Here is a 17,022-nt window from a genome sequence, read left to right as displayed (position 1 = left end):
AGTTTTGTCCTAGATTTTAATTATAATACAGTTACATAGAGACAGGATGTAGCGAGAATGTTGTCTTTTTTATTGCATAGTTGGGTGGACGAGCTCACAGCCCACCTGGTGTTAAGTGATTACCGGAGCCCATAGACATCTACAACGTAAATGCGCCACCCACCTTGAGATAAGAATTCTAAGGTCTTATAGTATAGTTAAATAGGCAGGGTGGTGGTAACTTCCCGTGCGGACTCACAAGTGATCCTACCACCAGTAATTACGCAAATTATAATTTTGCGGGTTTGATTTTTACTACACGCTGCTATTCCTTCACCGTGGAAGTCAATCGTGAGCATTTGTTAAGTACGTATTTCTTTACAAAAATTGGTTCTTGTCAGCGGGATTTGAACACCGGTGCATCGCTAGATACGAATGCACCGGACGTCTTATCCTTTAGGCCACGACTGAAAACTGCTATTATTCTAAATATCAATGACGATGTCATTATTTTTTTGAGCCAAATGACCATTTAACACTATTAACCCGTCTGCTGCGAGTATACGCGGATTATTAGTAATTACATAAAATTAAATAAATTAATGTATTTCACATATTATTCCCTGCTCAATAACCTCAATAAAATATTTTCCTATTAATTTCTGAAGAGGCCAATTTAATTTTTCCCTTTTAAACCGTGCCGGGTTCGAGTTAATACGGTACTTACACGGCTTTAGGGAAAAAAACATTTTTTTCATTTGTAGAATTTGCTAATGTATCTTTATTCTTAAAGAAAGCTGTATAAGGTAATTTTTCCTTTGAAATTTAAAAGGAAACCGTGAGGGTCCTTTTGCAGTTGGATGTTTTTTGTATATTTATTTTTTATGTTCAACTCACTTTGTGGTATTTTGAAGTATAATTTGTAATTTCCGGAAAAGAAAACAAAAAAAAAAGAAGAAAAGCTGAAAATATTTAAGGTTTCTTTTAAATATACTGAAAAAAGTCATCGGAGCCCATGGACATCAAAATACGAGTGCCGCCATTAAGCTTTAGATACGTACTGATCCAGTGCTCCGCCGGTCCCAACTTACGTTGTAAGAGTAGGTAGTAATAACAAAGTAATGAAATGGGTTTCTGTATTTATTAATTTACCCACATTCAGGCCATTTCAGTTTGTAAATACATTTGACTGAGTTACACACACACACTCAGATCAAACTTACAAAATATATGATAGCATTATATTACAGCATATTACATTCATTTCCAACATGTTTCGTTGTTACCGTGGGCGGTCTACGAACTTTGAAGTTTTGTACAGAAGCCTTTTGAAAGCTCCGTCTGTGTTCACGAACGCCAAAAGCTTTATAATAAATTAAAAATAAGCCCAGCGCTTTGATACAGTTGTAAATACGTTGGAATATGACTTTTTGAAGTGTCGACGTAATGAGCTCTAAGCTGGAATTAAATAGTGGTCATTCTAATTACATTTTCGCTCGGTTTTTTTGTGGTTTTTGCGAGTCGTAATCAAAAATAAAACTATTTTTACAGTTTAGTCCGAGTGACCACGAACCACAGAAACTGTAAAAACATTCGAAACCTTGCAAATAATAATTGCGAATCTAAAACCTTAAAAGTTGTTTTAAATATTTTAACTTTTTATTTATTTATTGCCCGCGTAGGCAGACGAGCATACGGCCCACCAGATGTTGAGTGGTTACCGTTGCCCACGGACTTCAGCAATGCCAGGGGCAGAGCCAAGCCGCTGCCTACCGTTGTAACTAGTGTAATTTTTTTTTATTGCATAGATGTGTGGACGAGCTCACAGCCCACCCGGTGTTAAGTAGTTACGCGAGCCCATAGACATCTACAACGTAAATGCTGCCATTCACCTTGAGATGTGAGTTCTAAGGTCTCAGTATAGTTACAACGGCTGCCCCACCTTTCAAACCGAAACGCATTACTGCTTCACGACAGAAATAGGCAGGGTGGTGGTACCTACTCGTGTGGACTCACAATCGACTACCTACAGATATATTATAGCTACTTCTGTGAGTGATGATTCAGAGAAGATTTTAGTGTAGTAATAGTGTTTATTAATAAAAGAAAAAGAAAAAAAATAAGGACAGCACTAAGTACAAAACAAACAGACCATGTGCTTTGCGAACCCAATCTGAAGTTTTCTCCAGTGTTATTTGTACCAGAAACACATCGGAAATAATAACTGGTACGCCAAGATTCCGAATTGTCAATATAAAAACTGCGACCAGGACTCATACGTGAAGCCCAGGGCATATTTTTTTTGTATTGCCAATGGTCTCATCGAGTCCGTGATCTATCTATGTAGTATTAAATGTTTACTAAGGCCCATATATGTAACAACATGAATTCCACCGATCAGCTTGAGATATGAGGTCAAAATCAGAAGTTAAATCACGAAGGGTTGTGAAGGGAAGCGTTTTAAATCCCTTAACCAGTGATTGTTTCGCGGTAGAAGTGAACAAAGCATTGCCCGACAAGGGTGTGATTTTAATAAAACTAGAGGTCCCGCAGTAGTCGAAATTCGACTATAATCAATTGGAATTGTAAGTTTGTACACTATTATGATTGTATTTTATACTTCTATAATCACAAATTTCGCTAAGACTACACTATAAAAAATCTTAACAAAGACAGACAATATTTAATCTATTCTCAATTTGACAACAGACGTCAAGAACAAAAGTATGACAATAAATAGTATTCATGCATGAGTGCGTCAAATACATGGTATGTAGTGTGTGTAATGTTTTCTTTATTGATTTCATGTATCTTTTATGCATTATTTGAAAAAAATATTAGCATTGTGCACTTCTTCTCTATATTCTCTATAAGTGTGGAAAATTTCATACTCCTCCGTCCGCGCAATTTTCGTAAAAAGGGATACAAAATTTTTGCTTCACGTATTAATATATAGATACTACATTCCGTGTCATATCCCGCGGTGATTACACCAGTGTGTCGGGGAATCATCAACATTGTTTGTAAACGAAAATGATTCTAGATTCCAAATGGTGAAGGTCACTTATTCATCGACAGATTTAGCTGATAAAAAAATTAACTGTTGAATGGTAACTAATTTTCATGTTAGTATTTTAGAAGCTCGTCTGGTTTTTTTTTTTTTTTTTTTTCAAAGCGGAAAATCGTATGGGACGTTGACAAGACAAGAAGGGTCGTCGTACCCCCTTTGGGGGGCACGGAACGGGCCTCGGGGCAATCCCCACTGCCCGGGACGAAGCTCCCTGCCACATAGGGCAGGGGTGAAGTAGATGCGGGGAGGACTAGGGGAAGGTACGCTGTTCGCAGCGTGCACGGCCGCACTACATCGACAAAACATATATACATATACATAATACGATGGGCTTGGTTCTCTTGGACGGAGTGATGCCCGCGGAGGAGTCTCCCCGGCGCCGGCTGCTGTCTTCTGCTTCCTTTTTTTTTTTTTTTTTTTTTTTTTTTTTTTTTTTTTTTTTTTTTTTTTTTTTTTTTTTGTTTTTGAAGTGAAACTTCCTTATCGGCGTTGGAAAAAAATTTACCGTCACATTTTTCGGTTACGCGTCACATTTTTCCGTTACGCGCCATCTTTTAATTAACGGCTGTATGTTCTGAAGTATGGATGCGCATTTGAGAAACCGACCTCATGTCTCAAGGTGGGTCACGGAATACATTTTGTAATAATCCCAGGTAACCCACTTAATATCACGTGGACCGTGCTATTATTGTTATTACGTAAAATAATAGGAAGAAAAGTACCAGGGTATTATGATATCAAAGAGATGTATTATTATAACTTTACTCTGACGTACAGCCTTCTTTATTAATTAACGGCTGTATGTTATGAAGTATGGATTCCGATTTGAGAAATTGACCTCATGTCTCCAGGTGGATTACGGAAATCATTTTGTAATTCCAATAATCTCAGGGAGCCCACTTAATAATATCACGTGGACCGTGCTATTTATTACTGTTATTACGTAAAATAATAGGAAGAAAAGTACCAGGGTATTATGATAGCAAAGAGATTTATTAATAATTAACGGCGGTATGTTCTGAAGCATGGTTTCGGATTTGAGAAATCGACCACATGTCTCAAGGTGGGTCAAACTTCACGAACCTCAGGAACCCCATTTAACACCACGTGGACCGTGCTATTATTATTAATTTATAGGAAGAAAAGTACCAGGGTATTATGATATCAAAGAGATGTATTATTAAAATGCTGTAATAATCTTAGTAGCAAAAAGGTAAAGTGAAATAATTGTATTATTTGTATTCATGTCTATGATAATAAAATCCTTTTGTTTAAACTTTATCTAATTTAACTTTATTTAACCAATTTCTAGAAAGTTGCATGTAGATCATTTTTCGAAAAATAAGGCCATAAACAAGTTTCACTTCTTACGTGTGTACACTAGTACACGCACACATTTTTTTTTTTTTTTCTCTAACTACTAAACTATAAACTAACTAAAACTAATCTAACTAACTATACTAACTATTTACAACTACAAAAAACAACAGTCAGCACCGTGGGGCCCGCCACCGGCCCCATGCCGCGGCCCCACCTCTACAAGTCAGAGGGGGAGCCGCGGCACTAGTTTGGCGCTCACCCGCTAAGGGCTCCCCAGAAGGGGAAGACCGTCGCGGGGAGGGACCGACGTAAATCACTCCCCTTAAGGGGGAGTGGTCCACCCAAACGGGCGGTAGAAATGGGTCCCCATAGGGGGGCACCCCAACAGTGTGGGGGGAGATGAAGAGTGTGGACAGCTCAGTCCCATGGGGGCACTCATTATGAGCACTCCCATATCACTCCGGTTAAGCCGACTATCTTACCATAGCCGGGGGTTCCAGTAGCTCCCTTGGTAGCGCCTGACCATCAGGTGGTCTGGCGTGCAAGGGAGCTATATTGTGGAGATGCTCGTGGGGTCCACCGTCAGCCCGCTCGTACATATTACGAGCTAGCCTCCGGATGAACTCCTCGAGCGACTCCACATCTAGATCCCGGGCGATTACGTCATTTCTGACGTAACGCCCTGCTCCGACTATCGTGCGAAGAGCCAGATTCTGCTGGGCCTGTAACTTCACCCGCATGATCTGCGGGATGAGGTGATACCAGGCCGCAGCTGCGTACGTGATACGGGAACGAACATACGTCTTGTAAATGCCGAGTCTAGTCCTGGTCGGCAACCTGGAGGCCAACACCGGCCGGAGGAGAAACCTCGCATAGCGGGCGGCCGCCAACGCCGACTTGGCGTGGGCGGTCATCCTCAAACTCCGGTCGATACTGACTCCCAGGTATCGGACACTGGGCCTAAACTCGACATTGACTCCACGGAGACTGAGCTGTCCTGGGACGGCTCTTGTGCGGACCGGACCGAAGAGGATAGCCGCGGTCTTCCCCACGTTGACCGCGACCCTCCATCGGTCCAGCCACTGGGGCAGTAGGTCCAACAGCCTCTGCATCCTCGAAATGGCCGCAGAGGGGAAATTAGAGGACGAGAAGTAGGCGCTGTCGTCAGCAAACAGCGCCAACTTCACGTCGGCTTCCCACGCTTGGAGGTTGCCCTCAAGCGTGGGAATGTCGTTGGTGTAGAGAGCGTAGAGGACTGGTGCCAGGACGCTTCCCTGGGGAACTCCGGCCGTGACTGGGCGCACCGACGACTTTGCGCCCTCGACCGCGACAAGGAAGGATCTTCCCTCCAGGTACGACCCCAGCAGTCGCACATAGGCGTGCTGGAGGTCCGTGTTCTGCAACAGCTTGTAGATCAGTCCCGCATGCCAGACACGGTCGAAGGCCTTCTCGATATCGAGAAAGACTGCGGCCGTGTACTGGCGCGCGTTGGATCGATCCGCCAAGTGGTGCATAACGCGGACCAATTGCAGCGTTGTCGAGTGACCGCTGCGAAACCCGAATTGCTCGGGTCTGAGAAGGATGTGCGGCGACACCCTTCTTAGCAGCAGCCGCTCGAACAACTTGCCCATATGCGACAGCAGAGTGATCGGACGATAACTGGAGGGATTTCTCCTATCCTTGCCGGGTTTGGGCAGGGCAATAACCTTGCCCAATTTCCAAATTCCCGGGAAGTGTCCTGTGGACAGAATGGAATTGAACAGTCGTGTCATGAATGACACGACCGTTTCGGGGAAGTGGAAAAATGCGAGGGAGGGAATACCGTCCTCGCCCGGCGCCTTGCGCCTCTTCATCCGCTTGATGGAGAGGCGCAATTCACTGGGAGTGATGAAATCTCCATCTCCCAACGGTGGCACCGGGGAGGAGAGTAGGCTTGCTACGCTCTCTTCCACCGATTGGTGGAATGCGGCCTCTGAGGGTGCAGAGTTATTTGGAGCGAACTGCCGCTCCAGCATTACGGCCAGGACATCGGCGCGGGCCTGAGCCGAGAAACATCGGTTGCCCCTCTCGTCCACGAGTGGACAAGTCGGGGCAGGCCGATTTGAGAGCTGGCGGCAAAGTCGGTGGAGGGACACGGACGAGGGGTCCTCACGGGCCTCCTCGATCCGTTCCTCCCACGCATAGCCCCGATAGGAGCTAATCTTCGCCGCCAACTCCGCTTCCAGCTCATTAAGCTCGCGCTTGATCCTGGGACAACGAGTTGTCGCCCAGAGCCTCCTCAGGCCCCTCTTCCGGCGAATAATCGCTTTCAGATGGGCCGGGAGTATACCTCTGGGCCCGCCGCTGGGCACAAGAGTCGTCGCCTGGTCGATCGCTCCCCTGATGGAGTCGACAAGGCGGACTGCCGCGTCGTCGACCCCCTCAGGGGTGTTGGGGTCCTGAATTGCGGGAAGGTCGACTAGGCGTCTCTTAAAGAGCTCCCAGTCGACCTTCGGTCGTAGGGGCGAGGTCGCAACCCGGGTGAGCCCCATTCCCAGTGTGACCAGGATAGGGAGATGGGGGGTACCCAGGTCGTACAGTGCCTCAATAGTTAAGGGGCACCGTAGCCCCTTATGAACGCACACATCCAACACGTCGGGCTGGAGTTGCGCGGCGGTCGGAATGTGCGTGGGTTCGTCGGGGCCGACCACAGAGTAGTCGCCCCTATCGGCATCTTCTAACAGCCGCCTGCCCACTGCTGAGTTAAGTCGGGAGCCCCACGCGACGTGCTTCGCGTTGAGGTCCCCGACCAGCAGAGCTGGGCGGCTGTCGCAATTCAGGACCCGTCTTATGTCCCCGGGATGAAAATCAGGCCCCGGGGGTCTATATGCGGCATAAACCCGCATATCTCCCCCCGAGGTGTGGATCCTCACACCGATCGACCTTGTCGATGTGAAGGCCAGCAAATCCAACTGATCATGTACCACGTCTCGCCTGACGAGCGCCGCAGTGCCCCTGAACGGCGTCCCGGCAGGACTCACCTCGTCACGTCGGTACATGAAGTAGTTTGGAATCCTGAACACATCCCGAGGACGTAGCTTGGTCTCGCCCAGGAGCACAACCTCAGGGTTGTACTCCCGGGCGAGAACCAAGAGATCGTTCTTGCGGGTTTTTACCCCGCCGGGGTTCCAATAAATGATGCGCAGTTCCTGGCTAGCCATTGAACTGCGCAATCATTCGGTAGAACCCCGACAAGAGAGCCCCGAAAGGGCTGGCTCCCGAGGCGATCTCGCGGATCACTCCGGAGACCACCTCGGACAATTTCTCCCAGAGCGCGAGGAGCCATGCAGCAAAGCCGGCAGGTTGTGAGGCCTGCCGACCGCTGCGCTGCTCGCGCTGAGGGCGGGGAGGAAGAGGGGGCAGAGTATTGCCCAACGTCTCGGGTTGGGCTTGAGGCATGGTTTGACCCTCCAATTGTGGAGGGATGGTGTCTTCGGTTACGTTGGCCTCTATGGCCTCCTGAGGTTGTTGGTCGACTTCCATATTGGCGACACTGAGCTCTCTCGCCAATTTCTTTTTGAGCTTTTTCTTCTCTTTCTTTTTTTTATTTTTATTTTTATTTTTTGACGTCTTAGTGGCTGGGCCTGCTGTCTGGCGAGTGACGTGGGCTGTATTGACAGCTTCAATTTGGGCTCGGCCACGAGGAGTAGGAGTGGGCTTTTTAGTCTGTCGCGGCGGGTTGGCCTGCGCCATCAGCGTGGACGCTGACGGCGCTGCCTCCACTACCGAGACAGACGGGAAGGTACTAGGAGGGGGAGGGGCTGGGGTTTGGGAAGATTTCCCTTTCCCCTTCCCCTTCCCCTTGAGGATGGGTACAGGTACAGGCACGACAGGAGCAGTTGGTGCTGGGACATTCCTGGGCCGTGGCACCGGTGGAACAGGAGGGGGGATGGTTACTCCCATCATCCTGGCCCTCTTGCGGTAGACCACACACCGCCGATCAGTGGCGGCGTGGTCCTTCCCGCAATTAGCGCAGGATAATGGGCCATCCCTTGGCCTCGGGCAGTCCGCCACAATGTGCTCGCCGGCACATCGATGGGACGTTGTGGAAAAAAAATTGAATTTCATTTTAGATTTTTCTAGAGGATAGTATCGCGCATCCATAATCCGGTGACGTCATATCGTAGATTTAAAACTACACGAGGGTTAAATGGAATGGATATGTATTTTTTATGTTTTATTTATTCATTTGATAATGGAATCCCCTATAATTATGTATACCACCATTCTGCTTATTTCTGCCATGAAGCAATCGCGCGTTCCGGTAGATTAAAGCCACTATTACTGTGTAATTATTATGACTACAATCTCTTCTTCTAAGGGAGTCGACAGCAATCCTGTTGGTATCCAATTAACAGCACGTGAGTCGTGAGTTGGCATATAAATACTCAGTATGTGCTTGGTTAGGAGCATTGAGAGCGACCAGAGTTTGTAGCCGTGGCCTAAAGAATAAGACGCCTTGTGAAATCCTCTGGAGCGAGTCAACTTTGCTGGTATTCAAATCCTGCTGTGATGGTTTTAATGAAACCTACTTAACTTATAGAAACGATGACCTCTGTTATGAAGAAATAGCACGGTGTGATAAAAATCAAACATGCACATGCACATATGGATATTCCTGTGATAATTGTGAGTCCGCACGGGTCGCTTATCTCTTGTGTAAGGCAGTGTGATAAGTTCTTTTTCGAAGTGTGAAATGGCCTTTGTATAATACGTTTGAGGCTAACAGCTCATGTCTGAAGATGGACGGTGGCTTTGACGCTCATAGACATATTATGAGCTCCATAACGTAACGTATTGAATAATTTGTTACAAATACATTTGATAAATGTGACGAATATCAACAAATCACTCTTTTTCCGAGACTAAAATGAGAAACTGGTCCTTGGAAATGGGTTTTTCAGAGAATATAAATTATTCTTCTCTTATAACTCGAGAGATGTTCAGAATTGAAATTAAAAATAAAATTGGTCGAAATATGGGAACCTCGGTCTAGAGATGAGAGCAGTACTCCACGCAAGATTAGACTAGTGCTTTCCAAAGCAGAAAAAAGCTGGGTCGTATTTGTTATTTATTGCGTGAGGGTTCTCAATTATGGCTCATTACAAGTATCAATCATCATCATGGATCTTAGTCTTGGCCTCTCCCAATCCACACCACTGAGCCCGATCTTCAACTTTCTTCAGCCATTTCTTGCCTATGACCAGCACTAGACGACTATAGGCTGATAATGATGATGAGTATTATTTCTGAATTGTTGAATTCGTGAAACGACGCCAAGCCAATTTTCACCGAAGTAATTAAACTATAAAACAAATAAAGTATTTTTGTAATTTTCGGCCGTCTGGTGTAGTGGTAAGTGACATGGTCACCACACAAGGGGGTCGCGGGTTCGAATCCCGCCAAGGGAAGATAATTTGTATGATAAATATAAAATGTCTTTTCAAGGGTTATGGATATATATTAAATAAATGTATGTGTATAATAAAAATCTTACATTAATTTCCGTTATCTGGTACCTGTAACATAAGTTCTTTACGAACTTAGCACGGGATCAGATAACGTGGCGTGAACGTTTAAAAAAAAGAATATTGCTCATTGTACACACATTTTCAGTTAACATTGCTTTAGTTAGTTAATAATAAACCAATTTAAATGAATTCCACTTGACACAAACATAGCAGATTACGTAGTTCCTAATTAGCAATCACCAGTGAAGTCTTTGAATTTCCAAGAATTTCCGTTTTCCCCCTTAAGAAATGTTCAGACTGCAATTGGAAAATCGTTCAATAATTGAATATTTTCTTCAGGATTTGATTCCGTCATTTCAATCGTTGAAGTGGAGTTTAATGTTGTTATTTTAATTTATTTTTATTGCCTCTAACAGGAGCTGTTATAATCTACTTAAATTTGTTTTATTAATAACTAGCTGACCCAGCAGACTTCGTAGTGCCTCAATCGATAAATAAAATACCTAAACTTTTGTATAAAATAAACTTAAAACAAACAAAAGGAATCCGTCCGACGGGGGACACATCAAAGGAAAAACAAAATGGTTATTTTTATTACATTCCGAGCATTTTAAAATGTATCTACCTTTTAAACCTTCTCTGGTCTTCCACAAATAATTCAAGACCAAAATTAGCCAAATCAGTCCAGCCGTTCTTGAGTTTTAGCGAGACTAACGAACAGCAATTCATTTATATTATATAAGCATAGATAGAGATTAAAATATACGGTGGGGCGCTATGAGCCATTATGAGAGCAAATTGTGTATTAGGACATAGAGGTTTGGAGCGCAGAAAATATGGCTTATTTATAAGTTTGTGGCGACGCAATAAAATATTGGAATACAGCTTAAATCAAGTAAAAAACTAAGACACGATTTCTCGAAATAATCCTTCAGAGTGCTATTCATGTTTTTTTTTTTTTTTTAAAAGTACAGAGAGAACGAGAATCCCGGCATAAACCCACAGGCTCCGTTTGTACAAGCAGCCTTTTAAACCCTAGCGTAATTAATAAGCGTCAAAAATAGGGACCCTGTTACGCCTTTTTGGAAAAGTTTTGTTTCAGTACATTATGGACTTTAATCTTAAACACTCAAGGCATGCAAGCAAACGAACGAGCTACTGTCTAATCAGTTGAAAGGTTCTCTAAGGGTAAATTTTAAAACGAATTACCGCATGATTATGGTTTCATTGTCAAAGAATTCAAATTTAAAAAAATAATCGAAACTTTTTTCATATATTACCAACAAACCGGACAATTAATTCATGAAAGTTTTTTAATTGAAAAACTTTTAAATTAATTTCACTCTTGTTCCACTAAAGGTCGTTAAAACGTTATTTAAGATGATTATATTCGATATCGCTTCAGTTAGCCGGAGTAGAGTTCATCCATACTACCTGGAGCCACTGCGGTCATCCACAGTGCGTTTCCAGAGGTCTTTTTTGCCACGTACCATCCGGCTATGGAATGAGCTCCCCTCCACGGTGTTTCCCGAGCGCTATGACATGTCCTTCTTCAAACGAGGCTTGTGGAGAGTATTAAACGGTAGGCAGCGGCTTGGCTCTGCCCCTGGCATTGCTGAAGTCCATGGGCGACGGTAACCACTCACCATCAGGTGGGCCGTGTGCACGTCTGCCTACAAGGGCAATAAAAAAAAAAAGTTATCCCAGTAATACGAGATATTATTATTATTATTTTATTGCTTAGACGATTGAACGAGACCATGGCCAACCTGGTATTAAGTGGTTACCGTAGTCCATAGGGATTAATAACCTAAATGCCGCCACCTACCTTGAGACATGAGTTCTATAGAAATGGTACAGCATTATGCGTACAAGTACAAAAATATGAGGTAGATACTAACGCCCTACTTATTTAGGTATCGGTTTCAAGGGTAGGCGGGCCGTAATACCACTTAGGCTTGCATTTTGATAAACAATTAGTCATGAGCTCGTCTGCCTGTCATAGCTTATTAAGAACTGGTGGTAAGACCTCTTGTGAGTCCGCACGGGTAAGTACCACTGCCCCGTGTGTTTCTGCCGTGAAGCAGTAATGGGTTTCCGTTTGAAGGGTGGGGCAGCCTATGTACCTTGAACTTATATCTCAAGGTGATTGGCGAAATTTACGTTGTAGATGTCCATGGGCTCCAGTGACCACTCAATACCAGGTGGGCTGTGGGCCCGTCCACCCATAAAACAATAAAAAAACACACATACACACACAATAAATAATCAAAAATCTACAGCTCCAACCATATTTGTTGTGAAACTTACATCCTCATTCAAACACTTCTATAAACTTAAGCAGGAAAACACAGTAAGATCGTCTACAAGACAACATAGTGTTTTACCGCAAAACTTATGTTAATGGTTACATTCGGTGGTTCTATGAGTGCACTAGCATTTCGTAGCGGCTACGCGATGCATATTGAAGATGTGTCCCGCATTAAGCCGTGGTCTGACAGACATAAAAACAATTTCTCTTTTAATATGAGTCTGTTAATACTCAAGAAATGTTCATCATCATCATTATCATCATTTTAATATGAGTCTGTTAATGCTCAGGAAACGTTCAGTATAAATCAAAGCCAAAACAATTCACGAGTTTTTTTTTTTATAAAAAAGATTTATTAATTTTAGAAAAGAAAGAATAATAAATCGCATAATAAATGAAGATGACATTTCATGCAGAGTTTTAAATGGTTCGGTGTGAGTTATTTTTAAGGGTTTTAAACTACCTAGCTGCGGCTTCGCCTGCATGGTCATGGAAACGTGCCATCGTAGTATCCCATAATCTCTATATATACAAATGAATTGCTGTTTGTTAGTCTCGCTAAAACTCGAGAATGGCTGGACCGATTTGGCTAATTTTGGTCTTGAATGATCTGTGGAAGTCCAGAAAAGATTTGAAAGGTAAATAAATATGAAAATTCTCGGAATTAAATAAAACTAACAATTTTGTTTTTCCTTTGGTGTGTCCCCCGTCGGACGGATTCCTTTTGTTTGTTATAAGTTTATTTTACACAAAAATTTAGGTCTTTTATTTATCGATTGAGGCACTACGAAGTCTGCCGGGTCAGCTAGTGATGGGATATTTTTTAGTGATAATAGGTAGCTTATGACACTTTTGTCCAAATTATTTTAATCCATTGGTTCGTTTCAACATGAAAGAATGACAAACAAATATACACACGTTCACGTTTATAATTTTAGTATGGATTGAGTTTAATATGGATTAAACTAAGTTAAATGGAAGAGATTAAGTAACAAGTTAAATTTAAGTTGAGGAAAATAAATACTTTAGTTCTAGGACACACAGCTGAGATTCCAACCGAAACTTATACAGGAAATAATAAGCTTAATAGTAGTCCGCCTAGATTATTTAGTACTGAGAAATATCCTCGAAATATTAACTTAACTAAAGCTGTAGCTTACAAATTCCGCAAGGAATTGTTAGAAAAATTGCATCATAAATTTTGTTTCTACAGTGCCTTGGGAAAGATAAGAGCTGACCTTCCATAGCCAGCGAGGAGGCATATGGAGGTGTGAAAGTGTTGGCCATCCAATTCAAAATATTTCCAAAAGCTGTTAAAAATATTCTATGAAGGGGGTGTTTCATAATCTTCTTTTTCTCCATCTTATCCCACTAGATGGGGTCGGCACAGCTAATTTTTCTCTTCCATTCTCTTCTATCAGCCGTCATCTCAACACTCACTCCTCTCTCTCTCATATCGTCATTCACACAATCCATCCACCTCTTCCCCCTCTGCCTTGCACTACCATTTCCATACATCTCCTAGTCACATGCATCTTCTCTCTACGCATCACAGTGTTTCGTAATAATAACTAAAATTCTTGTGGGTTGAAGATTATTTACCTCAAAAAATAAACATTAGAATTTCATTGATTAAAACGTCTAAATCGACCGCATAAGAAAAAAATATTTTTATTGTTATACCAAAATGACTAAAACAAGTCTTAAAATAATCGCTGTTTATTTCTGGTCAAACAGTCCCAGGATTTGTGAATTACGGAAAATAGTGTTTTTTTTTGTTTTTTATAATTAACATAATTCTCTATAGAGCCTGTTGAGATACATTAAGATAATAGCAAGCCGTTGAGATAATAGTAAGCAATCGGCTGTTCCAATTTCATAATTAAGATCATCGATATATCCATTCACAAGAAAGGTGGCTGCAATAGCATTTTATTACAAAACGTCATCTTTAGCATTAGTGGTTAGGTTAGAATGGTGACCAAAATTTTCTACTATTTTATGGTACAAAATGCTCATGATCTATTTTTATTTATTTTTTATTAGGCACACAATACATACACATCACAAGCTAAAAAAATATACTTACACAAAAAATAATAAGTAAAAAAAACATCAGTGAATTATGGTATGAATGGTAGAAAAATTCTGGTCAGATTAGTTAATCCAGCTAAATTGAAATTCATTGAGTCTTACAAGAAGTTCACAGCCACGTCCTAAATAATCACAAATTATTTTCATATGGTATGAACGCGGCCTAACTCAGAGTAGTGGGTGGAACTGCTAATGAAAGCCGCAAGAGCGCCAATTATACAGCACCGACTCAGCTTTGCTTTTAACAACCGCTATAGGAATTTTGTCCGTTTTATTTTCTTCGAGTTTCATTTTTCCAAGAAACGCTGACTGGATACTTGGTACTGGAAAGGATAGCTTTTGTGAGTCCGCACGGTTCAATACCAGAGCTTATCAGTAAGTGTACAAAGAGTCACCTTTGATGGACTTCAAGAAAAATCTACACGGCTTTTCTGACCTTGTTGAATGGCCTTATACACAGTCGATTTCCACAGCAGATCATGTATTCCGATATTATATTTTATATGAGACTGATATAATACTTCAAGACGGTCATATTCGTGCCAATTATTATCAATATCTTCCAATTAATGGGGAAGAAAATAGGATTCGAAATTCTTACAGACTATCTACAGGTCTTCTGATTAAGTTCGTTTTGGAGTTCCAAACAAATTATCATTTCTTATTGGCGTAACACATTCACCGTTCAGAGCATTCTCGTGTGGTCCAGTTGTGAATCTCAGCTTTTCAGGAGTAGAGCTACAGAATATCCCAATTCTGCTTTATTATTTTAAAATTTAAAATTTAAAATTATCGGTTGATGTTTTAAGATAATTTTCTTAAACAAAAATCTTGATAGCATTTTCTTCACGATGCTACACGAGTATTTGTCAACTAATCGATCTATACCTGAACGTAATTCAGTTACGAGGGCTAGTGTACATAAGCGAGCTCCAAGCTAATTCAATATTGTACATGCACTGCACTAGACTGCAGCATTCGAGAATAGATCGATAACTTAATCCTGTACTTATCATGTCTTTAGTGGAACAGTGTTTTTCTTTTACCGGAATTTCTTTTTAAACGAGGCTTACGAAGAGTACTGACGGTGCTTGGGGGTTCCTTTGGGATTTGACATCCTTGAGTGGCAGCGACCATTCAATATTAGGTGTTCCTGTCTCCTCATGCCTCACCCAATATTTGATCACTATCACAACGTAAAACCCACTGCCTATCTCAAATCTTGAGGTTAGCGTTTCAAGGGAATCTTTCTACGACTGGTTTATCTTTCATGCCATCTTTGCTCCGCCATCTTATCTGTCCACGAACCTCTAATCGATTCCTATATTCCAATGCAATGCCGAGCTCTCTGGTAATTACTTGCATGGGCTCCAGTATCCACTTCAGGCAAGCTCGTCTTTTCATCGATGTAAGAAAATAAAAATAATACTTATCAGAAAACGTCAAGCCATTAGCTAGTAGATACACCTTTTTTCCTGTAATGCAAAAACTTCAAATTAATTTCCCCCGAAGAGAAACAATCAAGAAAGTCGTGTACTTAATTACCCACCCGCCTTTAATAATTTAACCGGCATACTATCAACTTGTAATCCCCGTTAACCACTAGTTCCCAAACTCAAAGACAACAGCCATCCGGATAATAACATAGGATCTAATTTAATCCGGGTAAGGTGTGAGTGCTGAATACCGAAACGGATTCCAAACGAGAGACACGCTTTGATTAATTAAATAGTTTATTTGTCATGTACTATAGAAAGCTGACAATTAACGGATATAATAATAATAACATGGAAAGCTTTTTAATTCCTTTCTGATATAAGCCTATACTAAAAGACTATTACTTATCCTTATCTATACTTATATTTAACAAAAATATTTAAATACTGACCCAATGCTTCGTGTATGCGTCAAGAAGATTCACCTCTCCCTCTTTTCATATCTCGGTTTGTTAGTGATGGAGCATTTAATAAGCCTCCACCAGTCTTCAATAGGTACCATCAGGAAGACTATTTCCACCACGAAACTGTCATGTGATTCTTTCTGATGGGTGGGACTCCATTGTGATTTCGACTTTAAATCTTAAAATGGTTGGTGGCATTCACATTGTCATATCTATGTCCTGTGACCACATAAGATTAGTTAGATCACTCGATCACTTATCTACGTGACATTTAAAAAGGTTAATCTTAGCTGATACGATATGTCGCTATATCGCGATATCATAAGGAAGTGACTATTGTCGCGCCTTTAGTACAATTGATATTATTAGATCATGACTTAATGGTTCACGGTAGCATTACAACTATGATATTTAGGGCTTATTTATCGTTTAATCATTTAACTGGGGTATAGGTCACCGGTGTCCTACGCGGCGCGCTGAAGTAATTATGTCGACAAGATGTATGAAACAAGAATCAACAATGAACTCAAAAAAAATGGTGCGTGTACGCGCGTAAGAATTTATACTTTTTTTTATTATTATAATTTTTTTTTTACATTTTATAATTAATAATAAATATTTAACGTTAATAATTTAATAATATTTAGTATGAATTATATTAAATAATAATTTTGTCATTTATATTACTAAAAAATGGATGCTAATAACACTTTTTTTACGAGTGTACATGCGCGAAAGTTCACCTGCGGCTATATTCAGACTCGCCAAGTTACGTCGGTCGTATTGTAATGAGCGATTTAGTGGGCAACTTCATTCTGTTAATTTTGTGTCATGGTGC

This window comes from Bombyx mori, chromosome 3 (genome assembly GCF_030269925.1).
Source record: "Bombyx mori chromosome 3, ASM3026992v2".
NCBI classification, from domain to species: Eukaryota; Metazoa; Arthropoda; class Insecta; order Lepidoptera; family Bombycidae; genus Bombyx; species Bombyx mori.
This window is presented reverse-complemented; position numbering follows the sequence as displayed.